This window comes from Bufo bufo, chromosome 1 (assembly GCF_905171765.1).
Source record: "Bufo bufo chromosome 1, aBufBuf1.1, whole genome shotgun sequence".
NCBI classification, from domain to species: Eukaryota; Metazoa; Chordata; class Amphibia; order Anura; family Bufonidae; genus Bufo; species Bufo bufo.
In genome coordinates this window covers 260,072,580-260,089,614 of record NC_053389.1, presented here as the reverse complement: position 1 = coordinate 260,089,614, position 17,035 = coordinate 260,072,580, and the positions used below count along the sequence as shown (strand labels likewise).

The following is a 17,035-nucleotide window of genomic DNA, read 5'->3' as shown; positions in this document are numbered from 1 at the left end:
GAAGACCGCACCGATACTGCGCCTTCTCAAACAGCTGATCGCCGGGGTCCCAGGTGTCGAACCCACCCCCACCGATCTAGGCCGTCAGTTAAAAAACTCCTTTAATTACATCTTGAAGGGCCTGTCCAATAGGGTGTTCTTGGTGGATACTAGCCATGCGACTCAAGAGTAAAAAATACTACTCAGTGATGCTACAGCTATTAAATATGTGTAAATGTGACAAGTTTAGGGATATTTTTTAAATTATTAAATACGGCAATTTTTTTTACATATTAAAATATATTAAATAATGTTCCTTCAATTATAAAAATATCATTGAAGTGTTAAACATAGGTTTAATCTACGGAAATGATCTTACCCCAGGTAATGTAGAAAAAAAAAAGAAATACATATAATTATAAAATAATTTTTTTAAATGCAAAATAAACCAAATTTCAAATAAAAATAAACTTTAACAGGAAAACTATATATATTTTTATTTTTAAATTAGTTTTTGTTAGTGTTTATTTTTCCAATTTCATTTTGAATTTTTAAAACCTATTTCAAATATTTATTTCAGTTTGGTTTTATATCATCTGCATTTTGAAATCTTTTTTTCTTCTGGGTGGGCCTAGTAACAAATTCACCCGACCAGTTTCAGAAGAAGTAAGCTGTCTGGTTTTCAAGTGGAAATTTTCGAAACGCTTGTGTTAAGGTTCAGCAGGTTTTTGATTCACTAGTTTAATGTTCAGCGAGAATGGGATGAACTGCCTGCCACCCACGTGCTGGAAACCAGCCTTGCTGTGAAAAATCGGCCCAAAGTGTCACAGCGAACCCTCAATGTCACATTGAAATACTCGCTGTCACCTTGTAAACCACAATTTGTGTGATATTTATGGGCTGCGCTCCATTTATGTTATAGCAGGTATCGAGTGGAACGTTTTAACCGCTCACCACATCCAGCCACGGGGAGAATATACTATATGTGCTGAGGTTTACTGTTCTGTATTCAAAACCTGTTCCCTCACCAGAAGGGCTCATGCATACAGGCCGTTGCCCGTTCGTGGCCGTATTGCGGCCCGCATACAGCGGGTCCGCAATACACGAGCACCGGCCGTGTTCACCCCACTTCACAGATGCGGACCCATTCACTTGAATGGGTCCGCAATCCAGGAAATGCTGTGTGGAACGGAAGCACGGATCGGAAGCCCACGGAAGCACTACGGAGTGCTCCCATGGTGTTTCTGTCCGTGCCTCCGCACCACAAAAAAATACGGTGCGGACGGATCACGGACCCATTTAAGTTGAATGAGTCTCGATCCGTCCTGGCCGCCGCACAGATGTTGCCCATGCATTGGGGACCGCAAATTGCTGTCCCCAATGGACTGAACGGTCACAAAACGGTCGTGTGCATGAGCCCGAAGAATGAGAAGAGGGCAGATAATTCCTCTGATTACAGAACATTTAGGCCTCTTTCACACGGGCGTTACGGATTGGGGCCGGATAGGATGCGGGTGCGTGGCGGGGAAATCGTGCGAGTGAGCACACAATTTTAGTCAGTTTTGACTGCGATTGCGTTGCGTGGTTCAGTTTTTTCTGCGTGAGTGCAATGCGTTTTGCACGCACGTGAGAAAAAACTGAATGTGGTACCCAGACCCAAACTTCTTCAATGAAGTTCGGGTTTGGGTTAGTTGTAGTGTAGATTTTATTATTTTCCCTTATAACATGGTTATAAGGGAAAATAATAGCATTCTTAATACAGAATGCTTAGTAGACGGTCAATCGAGGGGTAAAAAAAAAAAATACCTCCTCCATAGCTGCCGGTCTCTGCTCTTTCTTCAGGACCTGTGGTGACATCACTGAGCTCATCACATGGTCCAATCACATGGTCCATCACCACGGTGATGGACCATGTGATTGGACCATGTGATGTGATGTTACCACAGATCCTTTAGCAGGCAGCTCATGATTAAAGAAGTAAGAAGAGACCGGCAGCTACGCGTTCAAGAGGAGGAGGTGAGTTAATTTATTTTTATTTTTAATCCCTCAATCCACATTTTACTTTGCATTCTGTATTGAGAGTGCTATTATTTTCTCTTATAACCATGTTATAAGGGAAAATAATAAAGATCGGGTCCCCATCCCGATCGTCACCTAGCAACCATGCGTGAAAAATCGCACCGCATCCGCACTTGCTTGCGATTTTCACTCAGCCCCATTCACTTATATGGGGCCTGTGTTGCGTGAAAAACGCACAAAATAGAGCATGCTGCGATTTTCACGCAAAGCACAAGTGATGCGTGAAAATCACTGCTCATGTGCACAGCCCCATAGAAATGAATGGGTCCGGATTTAGTGCGGGTGCAATGCGTTCACCTCACGCATTGCACCAGCGCGGAAATCTCGCCCGTGTGAAAGAGGCTTTAGGGTAAATACAAACATTCAGGATTTATGTGCAGAGAATCCGCACTGAAATCCGCAGGTGTTTGCAGGGAAATCCGTGCAGACAATCCGCATCAATTGGTACAGGAAAAATAAAATAAATTGACATTTTAAAATCCACACCACAGGTGAAAATCCACAGGGAAAAACTCTGCATGGTGTACATGATCTCCGCCGGATTTCTGTGCACTCCAGCATTGCCTGAGGTTTGTAAGGTTCCATCCGGCCCCATTCACTATAATGGAGACTGGCGGAGATCCTGCCGGAATGCTGCTGTTAGGGCTCATGCACACAAAGGTATTTTCTTTCCGTGTCCTTTCCGTTTTTTTTGCGGACCGTATGCGGAACCATTCATTTAAATGGATCCGCAAAAAAACCCTGAAGTTATTCCGTGTGGTTTCCGTATGATAGTTCCGAAAAAAATAGAACATGTCCTATTATTGTCCACATTACGGACTTTTCTATTAGGGGCCAGCTGTTTCGTTCCGCAAAATACTGAATGCACATTGACGTCATCCGTATTTTTTGCGGATCCGTTTTTTTGGACAGCAAAATACATACCGTCGTGTGCATGAGCCCTTAGTGTGCAACTAGCCTTAGCAAGCAGTGATGGTCAGTTCGCAGTGTTTGCCAACGAACACATGCGGGCTGCCATCTTGACTCACCCGTCCGGCGATGCACAAGTAAGCCCTTACCTGTGCCTGTGTCGGGAGCCGGTCTGAAATCAAATGCGGTCACCGGGAGCAGGCAGTTCCGAGAACAGCCACCGGGGGCCTTCATCGGGCTGTTCTCGGAACTGCCTGCTCCCGGTGACTGCATTTGATTTCAGACCGGCTCGCGGCACAGGCACAGGTAAGGGCTTACTTGTGCATCGCCGGACAGGTGAGTCAAGGTGGCAGCCCACATGTGTTCGTTGGCGAACAATGCGAACTGGCCATCACTGTTAGCAAGCAATCAGGTTCCACCTTTCATTTTCCAATGAAGCTCTGAAAAATGTAATCTGAAATTTGATTGGTTGCTATGGGCAACTACGCCAGTTTTTCTTTACACCTGTTTTTGATCTCCCCTTTTTGGCTCCTGCACATGACCAGATCTGTTTTTGTGGTCCGCAAATCACGGATATGCAAAACACGGATCCCTACTGAGTGGTTGCCGCCATGTTTTTTTTCTCCTGCAGAAATGTCCTTTCCTTGTACGTAAAAGAGTCACCAATAGGTTCTATTTTTTTGCGGGCCTGTGGAACGGACTTGCGGATGCGGACAGCACACGGTGCGGCCCCTTTGAGATGAATGTAATAAATAGATAAACTGTATGCAGCAAGCACTTTAAACTCCCTGTAGACGTGGCTTTCAGCATTTAGCTCTGCTAGCTCAGCTCAGGGGATTTGGACCTCTGTATCAGAGAGAAGAAAAATATAAATAAAAATAATATAATAAGGAATAACTCTATTTTTTAAGTGCAATATTTTTTAAATGTAGTTGTTATTTTAAGCTGATCTCCAGAAATAAAAGGATTCCGGGGAAAAATGTTGATTTCCTATTTGTTCAGCCGTGTCCTGGGCATCGAGCTCTGACGTGAACAGAGACTCCCAGAGACATTTTTCTTTTCACGTCTCTTTCATAATTCATATGATTTCACAGAATAGATGTAAGACTGAAAGCCTAGCAGAGAATCGTCAAGCGGCAGATCTCACGCAATGAACGACTCCTGTCTGTTACCTTCCTGGTGGGTGAACTAAACACAGGCCGCATCCGCAAGCACTGCAATGGAAGTGCCCTTCTTAGAACACCAGGTGAAGGTTAGAGATTTCCTCAGAAGTCTTCCTGCTTATCCATTGCTATGAAGCAGGCCCATTAAAGACAATGGAGTCAACTTTATAGCTGAAGCATGGTGTATTATGTTTACCTAGTCCATGAGAGTGGAAAAATTAGTTCATGGCGGATTATCAGATCTGCTGGACATCTGTCTTCATTTTAAAGGACTTGTTAATATTAATTTATTTCTACTTGCCAACCTTTTTTGAACTTTTAAGTGTCATGAGAAGCGAGCTGGGCAACAGACCGACCCCAGACTAAACCCCTAAACAAATACAACCCCAGACGGGAACCCAAATAAATACATAATCCAAAGCAGGCCCAATAAACAAATACAGACTGCAGACCATGCCGTCTACACACACTGCTCTTATAAATCCCATGTATCAGTCCAAAAGTGCACTGAACACCTGGGACAGAATAGCAGATGGCAACAGCCTCTGCATCTTGATTGACAGGGTCAGACAGTGAAAACTGGCCCTGTCAATTAAAGTGCAGAGGGCGCGGCAGTGGAAGAGAGAGCAGAGCCTCTAGGTGTAACGGCAGCACCCCCGTTGCTCCTAGAGGCTCATTTGTATATATTAAAACATCATATTTCTCAGCAATGCGGTCACATATGACCATGGGACCAACACAGATGCCTTCAGCTGCCAAGTGCACATGTAACAGGTCGGCTAACTATATGCAGACCTCAGAACAGTGCCCCAGAACAAATCCAGACCCCCAACTCCCTAAACTAATACAGACCCCAGACTAAAGCCTAAATAAAATCAGTCACCAGACCAGAAGCTCTATTTTAATACAGACCTGTGCAGCTCCCAGTCCAAATACAACCTCCAGATCAGACACCCTAAATGAATACTTACCCTGAATCCATAATTTAAAGGGAACCTGTCACCGGGATTTTGTGTATAGAGCTGAGGACATGGGCTGCTAGATGGCCGCTAGCACATCCGCAATATCCAGTCCCCATAGCTCTGTGTGCTTTTATGGTGAAAAAAAATGATTTGATACATATGCAAATCAACCTGAGATGTGTCCTGTACGTGAGATGAGTCAAGGACAGGACTCATCTCAGGGTAATTTGCATATGCATCAAATAGTTTTTTTTACACAATAAAAGCACACAGAGCTATGGGGACTGGGTATTGTTGATGTGCTAGCGGCCATCTAGCAACCCATGTCCTCAGCTCTGTACACAAAATACCAGTGACAGGTATCATTGCCTATAGATTGGGATTGAAGGGCACAGGAAACTATGAGCAGAGAAAATTGCCTGACAATTAATAAAATCCGATTGTTTACTAGTGAAGCAATAAGGCGGGCTCTTATAAATCATCGGGACTATGATGAAATGCTTCTCAGGGAGCAGACATCCTGGAGTTTATGAGGGATGCTGGAATTAGGAGAGGCCCCCTCATAGGAACCCCAGCACACCCCTAGAATTCAGTGAAAGGTTTCATCACAATGATCATTTTCATTAAACTGTACTGGGGCGATGACATCACATCCAATTGGGTTGCACAAATGATGTGACTGGTGCATTGGAATAACCATAAAGCCTCCATGTGGGTCTACGTGCATGTACTGAGTAGATGCCACCTACCCTACCTTCTCCTTAGGGCACTGAGAGAGAACAGAGTTCTTCTAGCCTGGGTGCAATGGAGTTGCTAGGCTTGGGCACTAAAGTTACTTGCCTCGCCAGTTTTTATATTTGTAACTGTAGCTCAGCCCTCTTCAACATGGGAGGAATAGTCAACAGAACACACACCCTAATTCTAGACTGCAAGGTGTTTTAAGGGGCTTTACATTACACATATTACAAATAATATTAGTCTTACAAATTCTGTTATTTTCTGTTATAACCATGTTATTATGGAAAGCAATAACAGAAATCATAACGGTGATGTGAACCCACCCTAACTTACTATATACCAATGTTGTGTTATTTCATGTCTCTACTCTAGTCACATCCAAAGCTGCTTTCAAAATTCTGCTTTTCTCATCGGTGTCAGCGTTTTTTTTCCAGAAGTGCCATTCGACCCATTATTAATTGGCATTTTATAATTCACTGCACATAGCGCGTGACGTTGTGCCTCAGCGGGAATATCACAGGCTTCGAGCTGAATTTTCTATCAGATGCAATAAATAGCACCCGGATTAAGGGCATCAAACCGTGTAAATTATGAACTGGAGTACTGGGGGTTGGGAGAGGCATGGATGTGCTGGTAGGGACCTGATGGACAACATATGACTTCAGCAGATGGCGACTACTCAGGGTCTGTCACCTAATGACTGCGAGAAAGGAGATGAAAGGATGCTGCATATGTTTAGATCATATAGCTGGATCCAGAAGAAAGGGGGTTAATTGTACATTATAAATGACTTGTACAGAGCTGGAGAGGATATTAGGGGGGGGGGGGGGGCTCTAACTGCATTTAGCGCCAAAAAGTTGTTTTTCCCTTTTATTGGAATTAATAATATAGTTGAATATAAAAAAATATATACCGTACATTTATTTCTATCGTTCTCTAGTCACATCTGACAGTGATATATGGGGTCCTATAGTATGAGAGCCAACAGAAAGCAGTGCAGCTTTGGATGTAAACAGAGGAGTCATGATATAACTCCAGATACATACGTATTTATAAATTACTATAATATGATATATCATAATGTTCAAAGTGGAGTTAGGCCACTCTTTGATGACTGGGGAAAATGCACACTTCAAGCTATTTTCCCCATTCACGTTTACATTTTTAGAAATCTGAGTGACAGTCCCCTGTCCACACAGATACATAGCTAGTTGTGTAAAGGGGTTTTCCCATCACAGATTATGTGGGGAATATGCCCCCATTGTCTAATAGGTGCATGTCCCAGAGGTGCCGAGAATGGAGCGGGGAGAGTGGTGGCTGGAGGACCCTGGGTTTCCTGGGGTCTGGCCACCGCCAAGCGCTCCTCCCATACAAGTGAATGGGAGCGCACTGCGCTTGTGCGGCCACCACTCCCATTCATTTCTATGAGGCCGACGGAAATAGCCAAGCCAGCACTTAGCTATTTTTGGAGGCCCTATAGAAATGAACGGAGGGCAGCTGCGGATACGCAGTGTCCTCTCTACCAGCTTTCCCTGGTCCGTTCTCGGTGTAGGTTACGATTCCCAAAGACAATGGGGGCATATCCTAGTGATATGCCCCCATTGTCTGTGATGGCAAAACCCCTTTAATGATGACAACCAATATGAGACTTGCAATGATGATCATATTAGTTGACAGAAGGGAAATTAAAAATCCTAGGCCCCAATGGGAACTCTATAACAAGGCCCTTCACCTAATACAGTGAGGAACAGAAGTATTTGAACACCCTGCGATTTTGCAAGTTCTCCCACTTAGAAATCATGGAGGGGTCTGAAATTCACATTGTAGGTGCATTCCCACTCTGAGAGCTATGGGCTACGGGGTAATTGCCAAGCAGCTTGGTGAAAATAGATCAACTGTTGGAGCAATTGTTAAAAAATGGAAGAGGCTAAAGACGACTGTCAGTCTCCCTCTGACTGGGGCTCCATGCAAGATCTCACCTCGTGGGGTATTACTGATGATAAGAAAGGTGAGGAATCTGCCCAGAACTACAAGGGAGGAGCTGGTCAATGACATGAAGAGAGCTGGGACCACAGTTTCAAAGGTCACTGTCGGTAGAACACTACGCCGTCATGGTTTCAAATCATGCATTGCATGGAAGGTTCCCCTGCTCAAGTCATCACATGTTCAGGCCCGTGTGAAGTTTGCCAATGACCATCTGGATGATCCAGAGGAGGCATGGGAGAAAGTCATGTCGTCAGATGAGACCAAAGTAGAACTTTTTGGTCTAAACTTTACTCGTCGTGTTTGGAGGAAAAAGAAGGATGAGTTGCATCCCAAAAACACCATCCCTACAGTGAAGCATGGGGGTGGTAACATTATGCTTTGGGGGTGCTTTTCTGCAAAGGGGACAGGATGACTGGACTGTATTAAGGAGAGGATGAATGGGGCCATTTATTGTGAGATTTTGAGCAACAACCTCCTTCCCTCAGTCAGAGCATTGAAGATGGGTCGTGGCTGGGTCTTCCAACATGACAACGACCCGAAGCACATAGCCAGGACAACCAAGGAGTGGCTCCGTAAGAAGCATATCACGGTTCTGGAGTGGCCTAGCCAGTCTCCAGAAGTAAATCCAATATAACATCTTTGGAGGGAGCTGAAACTCTGTGTTGCTCAGTGACAGCCCCGAAACCTGACAGATCTAGAGGAGATCTGTGTGGAGGAGTGGGCCAAACCTGGTCAAAAACTACAGGAAATGTTTGACCTCTGTAATTGCAAAGGCTTCTGTACCAAATATTAACACTGATTTTCTTAGGTGTTCAAATACTTATGTTCAGCAGTGCAAGACAAATAAATTCTTTAAAAATCATAAAATGACATTTCCTGAATTTTTTAAAAAAATTCTGTCTCTCAGAGTGGAAATGCACCTACAATTTCAGACCCCTTTATGATTTCTAAGTGGGAGAACATGCAAAATTGCAGGGTGTTCAAATACTTCTGTTCCTCACTGTATGTGCCATTTATAATAAATTATCCTCTAAGTTGGTAGAGGGACTGTGCAACTCCTGCCTTCCAACTTCAGAAATAGATATAGCTAAAGGGCCCGTTACACCAGCTGAGAATCTGTCAGATTATCTGGCGGTGTAAAGTTTCCACTGATTACCCAATGAATGATAATTGGATCAATCGTGCAGGCACCTAAATCGTCTTTGCTGGCAGCAGATCTTTCCCGTCTAAACAGCCTCTGATGCCAGCAACAACGAGCGATGGCATTTGTGATCGCTCTTCCCCTAAGGCTTCTTGCACACGACCGTATGGCTTTTTCTGTATTTTGCGGTCCGCATGAAACGGATCCGCAAAAAATATGGATGACGTCCGTGTGCATTCCGGTTTTTGCGGAACGGAACAGCTGGCCCCAGATAGAACAGTACTATCCTTGTCCATTATGCGGACAATAATAGGACATGTTGTATCTTTGAACAAAACGGAAATACGGAAATGGAAGGCATACGGAGTACCTTCCTTTTTTTGCGGATCCATTGAAATGAATGGTTCCATATACGGTCCGTATACGGAACGCAAAAAACGTAAACGGAAAAAAAAAGGTTTGTGTGCAAGAGGCCTTACTGTGGAGGAGATCGCTCCATGTAAATACACCTGCCTTCTCCACTGATAAGCAGACGATTACCGGTAAGGAACACTTGCTTCCTGACAATCACCTGCAGAACTGGACAGTGTAAGGCTACTTTCACACTAGCGTTCGGGGCTCCGCTTGTGAGTTCCGTTTGAAGCTCTCACAAGCGGCCCCGAACGGATCCGTCCAGCCCTAATGCATTCTGAGTGGACGCGGATCCGCTGAGAATGCATCAGTCTGCCAGCGTTCAGCCTCCGCTCCGCTCAGCAAGCGGATCCGTGCGGAGGCAAGCGGATCCGTCCAGGCTTACAATGTAAGTCAATGGGGACGGATCCGTTTGAAGATGACACTATATGGCTCAATCTTCAAACGGATCCGTCCCCCATTGACTTTCAATGTAAAGTCTGGACGGATCCGTCTGAGCTACTTTTACACTTAGAAATTCTTCTAAGTTATAATGCAGACGGATCCGTTCTGAACGGATCCAAACGTCTGCATTATAGGAGCGGATCCGTCTGATGAAACATCAGACGGACCCGCTCCGAACGCTAGTGTGAAAGTAGCCTAAGGGGACCTTAAAAAACTGCTGATTAGAATTTCTAACAATTTAAAGGGATTGTCCACTTTGGATAATTTTTTGTTAAAAAGTCTCACCTGGCAATACTTTGATCACAGGGCACCCTGTTGTTAAAATCCCCAGTAATTAGCTGTAATCTTTAGGGAATCCATCATCAGTTTTCTGGAGATTTGGCCTTCAGCTTTGGCATTTCTGGAGACCCAAGCAAAGTTATGTCAGGGGGCCCCTATCACACAACTTACACCCCCCTTCCCGCCACATAGCGTCTTTAACCACCTCCGGACCGCCTAACGCAGATTCGCGTTCCGGAGGTGGCAGCGCTGCGCACAGTCACGCATATACGCGTCATCTCGCGAGACGCGAGATTTCCTGTGAACGCGCGCTCACAGGAACGGAAGGTAAGAGAGTTGATCTCCAGCCTGCCAGCGGCGATCGTTCGCTGGCAGGCTGGAGATGTGTTTTTTTTAACCCCTAACAGGTATATTAGACGCTGTTTTGATAACAGCGTCTAATATACCTGCTACCTGGTCCTCTGGTGGTCCCCTTTGTTTGGATCGACCACCAGAGGACACAGGTAGCTTAGTAATATGTTGCACCAAGCACCACTACACTACACCCCCCCATCCCTGTCACTTATTAACCCCTTATTCACCCTTGATCACCCCTGATCACCCCATATAGACTCCCTGATCACCCTCCTGTCATTGATTACCCCCCTGTCATTGATCAACCCCCTGTAAAGCTCCATTTAGATGTCCGCATGATTTTTACGGATCTACTGATATATGGATCGGATCCGCAAAACGCATACGGACGTCTGAATGGAGCCTTACAGGGGCGTGATCAATGATTGTGGTGATCACCCCATATAGACTCCCTGATCACCCCCCTGTCATTGATTACCCCCCTGTCATTGATCAACCCCCTGTAAAGCTCCATTCAGATGTCCGCATGATTTTTACGGATCCACTGATAGATGGATCGGATCCGCAAAACACATACAGGCGTCTCCCTGGAGCCTTCCAGGGGGGGTGATCACCCCATATAGACTCCCTGATCACCCCCTGTCATTGATCACCCCCCTGTCAGGCTGCATTCAGATGTCCGTATGATTTTTACGGATCCACGGATACATGGATCGGATCCGCAAAACACATACGGACATCTGAATGGAGCCTTACAGGGGGGTGATCAATGACAGGGGGGTGATCACCCCATATAGACTATTCTGATCACCCCCCTGTCATTGATCACCCCCCCTGTCATTGATCACCCCCCTGTCATTGATCACCCCTCTGTAAGGCTCCATTCAGACATTTTTTTGGCCCAAGTTAGTGGAATTATTCTTTTTTTTTCTTACAAAGTCTCATATTCCACTAACTTGTGTCAAAAAATTAAATCTCACATGAACTCACCATACCCCTCACGGAATCCAAATGCGTAAAAATTTTTAGACATTTATATTCCAGACTTCTTCTCACGCTTTAGGGCCCCTAGAATGCCAGGGCAGTATAAATACCCCACATGTGACCCCATTTCGGAAAGAAGACACCCCCAGGTATTCCGTGAGGGGCATATTGAGTCCATGAAAGATTGAAATTTTTGTCCCAAGTTAGCGGAAAGGGAGACTTTGTGAGAAAAAAATAAAAAATATCAATTTCCGCTAACTTGTGCCAAAAAAAAAAAATTTCTATGAACTCGCCATGCCCCTCATTGAATACCTTGGGGTGTCTTCTTTCCAAAATGGGGTCACATGTGGGGTATTTATACTGCCCTGGCATTTTAGGGGCCCTAAAGCATGAGAAGTCTGGGATCCAAATGTCTAAAAATGCCCTCCTAAAAGGAATTTGGGCACCTTTGCGCATCTAGGCTGCAAAAAAGTGTCACACATCTGGTATTGCCGTACTCAGGAGAAGTTGGGGAATGTGTTTTGGGGTGTCATTTTACATATACCCATGCTGGGTGAGAGAAATATCTTGGCAAAAGACAACTTTTACCATTTTTTTATACAAAGTTGTCTTTTGCCAAGATATTTCTCTCACCCAGCATGGGTATATGTAAAATGACACCCCAAAACACATTCCCCAACTTCTCCTGAATACGGAGATACCACATGTGTGACACTTTTTTGCAGCCTAGGTGGGCAAAGGGGCCCATATTCCAAAGAGCACCTTTCGGATTTCACTGGCCATTTTTTACAGAATTTGATTTCAAACTCCTTACCACACATTTGGGCCCCTAGAATGCCAGGGCAGTAGAACTACCCCACAAGTGACCCCATTTTGGAAAGAAGACATCCCAAGGTATTCGCTGATGGGCATAGTAAGTTCATGGAAGCTTTTATTTTTTTGTCACAAGTTAGTGGAATATGAGACTTTGTAAGAAAAAAAAAATCATAATTTTCCGCTAACTTGTGACAAAAACTAAAAAGTTCTATGAACTCACTATGCCCATCAGCGAATACCTTAGGGTGTCTACTTTCCGAAATGGGGTCATTTGTGGGGTGTTTGTACTGTCTGGCCATTGTAGAACCTCAGGAAACATGACAGGTGCTCAGAAAGTCAGAGCTGCTTCAAAAAGCGGAAATTCACATTTTTGTACCATAGTTTGTAAACGCTATAACTTTTACCCAAACCATTTTTTTTTTTTACCCAAACATTTTATTTTTATCAAAGACATGTAGAACAATAAATTTAGAGCAAAATTTATATATGGATGTCGTTTTTTTTGCAAAATTTTACAACTGAAAGTGAAAAATGTCATTTTTTTGCAAAAAAATCGTTAAATTTCGATTAATAACAAAAAAAGTAAAAATGTCAGCAGCAATGAAATACCACCAAATGAAAGCTTTATTAGTGAGAAGAAAAGGAGGTAAAATTCATTTGGGTGGTAAGTTGCATGACCGAGCAATATACGGTGAAAGTAGGGTAGGTCAGAAGTGTAAAAAGTGGCCTGGTCTTTCAGGGTGTTTAAGCCATGGGGGCTGAGGTGGTTAAGTTCCACCCCCTCAGACCACTAAACCTGACTCTTAGCTGAGCAGTGCAGCCTGGGCACTTCTGTTATTGCTCTACAGCTGGGAAGGGCCCACCTGGGCCCCTGTGCGGGATTTTTTAGCCAGCACGGCCTCCCACGATCTCAGGGGCCCCAAGCATTTCCTTTGTTTGGGTGGAGATAGAGTCCACAGGATCCTCAACAGAGACAAAGAATGACATTCTATGTAGCACTCGTCACTCTAATTGATGGAGGTCTCGAACAAGAGAGTCTCATGTGTTAATAGGATATTTGAAAAAGAGTTTTCTAAACCAGACAATATCCTTTAAGCAATGCCCTGTCTTTACTGATGATTATGTTTAAAGAAATGTTATCGGATTAAAAAATCTGTTCTTCTTCCTTCCAAAACAGCACCACACTTGTCCACAGGTTGTGTGAGGTATTGCAGCTTAGCAGAATGCATTCCATTGGAGCGGAGCTGCAACACCAGGCACAACCCTATGGCCAGTTATGGTGCTAGAAGAGCAGCCATGTTTTTCTAATCCTGTACAACCCCTTTAACCACCTCAGCCCCCAGTGCTTAAACACCCTGAAAGACCAGGCCACTTTTTACACTTCTGACCTACACTACTTTCAACGTTTATTGCTCGGTCATGCAACTTACCACCCAAATGAATTTTACCTCCTTTTCTTCTCACTAATAGAGCTTTCATTTGGTGGTATTTCATTGCTGCTGACATTTTTACTTTTTTTGTTATTAATCGAAATTTAACGATTTTTTTGCAAAAAAATGACATTTTTCACTTTCAGTTGTAAAATTTTGCAAAAAAAACGACATCCATATAGAAATTTTGCTCTAAATTTATAGTTCTACATGTCTTTGATAAAAAAAAAATGTTTGGGTAAAAAAAAAATGGTTTGGGTAAAAGTTATAGCGTTTACAAACTATGGTACAAAAATGTGAATTTCCGCTTTTTGAAGCAGCTCTGACTTTCTGAGCACCTGTCATGTTTCCTGAGGTTCTACAATGCCCAGACAGTACAAACACCCCACAAATGACCCCATTTCTGAAAGTACACACCCTAAGGTATTCGCTGATGGGCATAGTGAGTTCATAGAACTTTTTATTTTTTGTCACAAGTTAGCGGAAAATGATGATTTTTTTTTTTTTTTTTTCTTACAAAGTCTCATATTCCACTAACTTGTGACAAAAAATAAAAAGTTCTATAAACTCACTATGCCCATCAGCGAATACCTTGGGGTCTCTTCTTTCCAAAATGGGGTCACTTGTGGGGTAGTTATACTGCCCTGGCATTCTAGGGGCCCAAATGTGTGGTAAAGAGTTTGAAATCAAATTCAGTAAAAAATGACCTGTGAAATCCGAAAGGTGCTCTTTGGAATATGGGCCCCTTTGCCCACCTAGGCTGCAAAAAAGTGTCACACATCTGGTATCCCCGTACTCAGGAGAAGTTGAGGAATGTGTTTTGGGGTGTCTTTTTACATATACCCATGCTGGGTGAGATAAATATCTTGGTCAAATGACAACTTTGTATAAAAAAATGGGAAAAGTTGTCTTTTGCCAAGATATTTCTCTCACCCAGCATGGGTATATATAAAATGACACCCCAAAACACATTCCCCACCTTCTCCTGAGTACGGAGATACCAGATGTGTGACACTTTTTTGCAGCCTAGGTGGGCAAAGGGGCCCATATTCCAAAGAGCACCTTTCGGATTTCACTCATCATTTTTTACAGAATTTGATTTCTAACTCCTTACCACACATTTGGGCCCCTAGAATGCCAGGGCAGTATAACTACCCCACAAGTGACCCCATTTTGGAAAGAAGACACCCCAAGCTATTCCGTGAGGGGCATGGCGAGTTCCTAGAATTTTTTATTTTTTGTCACAAGTCAGTGGAAAATGATGATTTTTTTATTTTTTATTTTTTTCATACAAAGTCTCATATTCCACTAACTTGTGACAAAAAATAAAAACTTCCATGAACTCACTATGCCCATCAGCGAATACCTTGGGGTCTCTTCTTTCCAAAATGGGGTCACTTGTGGGGTAGTTATACTGCCCTGGCATTCTAGGGGCCCAAATGTGTGGTAAGGAGTTTGAAATCAAATTCTGTAAAAAATGACGAGTGAAATCCGAAAGGTGCTCTTTGGAATATGGGCCCCTTTGCCCACCTAGGCTGCAAAAAAGTGTCACACATGTGGTATTGCCGTACTCAGGAGAAGTTGAGGAATGTGTTTTGGGGTGTCTTTTTACATATACCTATGCTGGGTGAGATAAATATCTTGGTCAAATGACAACTTTGTATAAAAAAATGGGAAAAGTTGTCTTTTGCCAAGATATTTCTCTCACCCAGCATGGGTATATATAAAATGACACCCCAAAACACATTCCCCACCTTCTCCTGAGTACGGAGATACCAGATGTGTGACACTTTTTTGCAGCCTAGGTGGGCAAAGGGGCCCATATTCCAAAGAGCACCTTTCGGATTTCACAGGTCATTTTTTACTGAATTTGATTTCAAACTCCTTACCACACATTTGGGCCCCTAGAATGCCAGGGCAGTATAACTACCCCACAAGTGACCCCATTTTGGAAAGAAGAGACCCCAAGGTATTCGCTGATGGGCATAGTGAGTTCATGGAAATTTTTTTTTTTTGTCACAAGTTAGTGGAATAGGAGACTTTGTATGAAAAAAAAAAAAAAAAAAAAAAAATCATCATTTTCCACTAACTTGTGACAAAAAATAAAAAATTCTAGGAACTTGCCATGCCCCTCACGGAATACCTTGGGGTGTCTTCTTTCCAAAATGGGGTCACTTGTGGGGCAGTTATACTGCCCTGGCATTTTCCAGGGGCCCTAATGTCTGGTAAGTAGGTAAATGACCTGTGAAATCTGAAAGGTGCTCTTTGGAATGTGGGCCCCTTTGCCCAGCTAGGCTGCAAAAAAGTGTCACACATCTGGTATCTCCGTACTCAGGAGAAGGTAAGGAATGTGTTTTGGGGTGTCATTTTACATATACCCATGCTGGGTGAGAGAAATATCTTGGCAAAAGACAACTTTTCCCATTTTTTTTATACAAAGTTGGCATTTGACCAAGATATTTATCTCACCCAGCATGGGTATATGTAAAATGACACCCCAAAACATATTCCCCAACTTCTGCTGAATACGGAGATACCACATGTGTGACACTTTTTTGCAGCCTAGGTGGGCAAAGGGGCCCAAATTCCTTTTAGGAGGGCATTTTTAGACATTTGGATACCAGACTTCTTCTCACGCTTTGGGGCCCCTAAAATGCCAGGGCAGTATAAATACCCCACATGTGACCCCATTTTGGAAAGAAGACACCCCAAGGTATTCAATGAGGGGCATGGCGAGTTCATTGAAAAAAAAAAAATTTTGGCACAAGTTAGCGGAAATTGATTTTTTGGATTTTGTTCTCACAAAGTCTCCCTTTCCGCTAACTTGGGACAAAAATTTCAATCTTTCATGGACTCAATATGCCCCTCAGCGAATACCTTGGGGTGTCTTCTTTCCAAAATGGTGTTATTTGTGGGGTGTTTGTACTGCCCTGGCATTTGAGGGTCTCCGCAATCATTACATGTATGCCCAGCATTAGGAGTTTCTGCTATTCTCCTTATATTGAGCATACGGGTAATGAGATTTTTTTTTTCCGTTCAGCCTCTGGGCTGAAAGAAAAAAATGAACGGCACAGATTTCTTCATTCGCATCGATCAATGTGGATGAAAAAATCTCTGCCAAAAAAAGAAAAAGGAGGGGAAAGGCGTCTGCCAGGACATAGGAGCTCCGCCCAACATCCATACCCACTTCAGCTCGTATGCCCTGGCAAACCAGATTTCTCCATTCACATCAATCGATGTGGATGAATAAATCATTGCCGGGATTTTTTTTTTTATATATACAAAGTGTTTGCCAAAGTATATGAACACCGCCACCTCCTCAGCTCATATGCCTCGGCAAACATATCTTTTACTGCAGAG

The 17,035-nt window shown here is 43.5% G+C and overlaps 1 protein-coding gene across 6 annotated transcripts in view; it reads left to right on the top strand.

Moving 5' to 3' along the window:
- PRR5 (proline rich 5) overlaps positions 1–17,035 on the top strand; it is a 121,090-nt gene that overhangs the window by 21,867 nt on the left and 82,188 nt on the right. The window contains exon 3 of one of the 6 annotated variants that reach the window (XM_040439152.1): positions 4,062–4,213. The exons of the other annotated variants lie outside the window; for them this stretch is intronic. The gene's annotated coding sequence lies outside the window, so the exon portion shown is untranslated. The remainder of the gene's footprint in view (positions 1–4,061; positions 4,214–17,035) is intronic. 6 annotated transcript variants of the gene reach the window in all.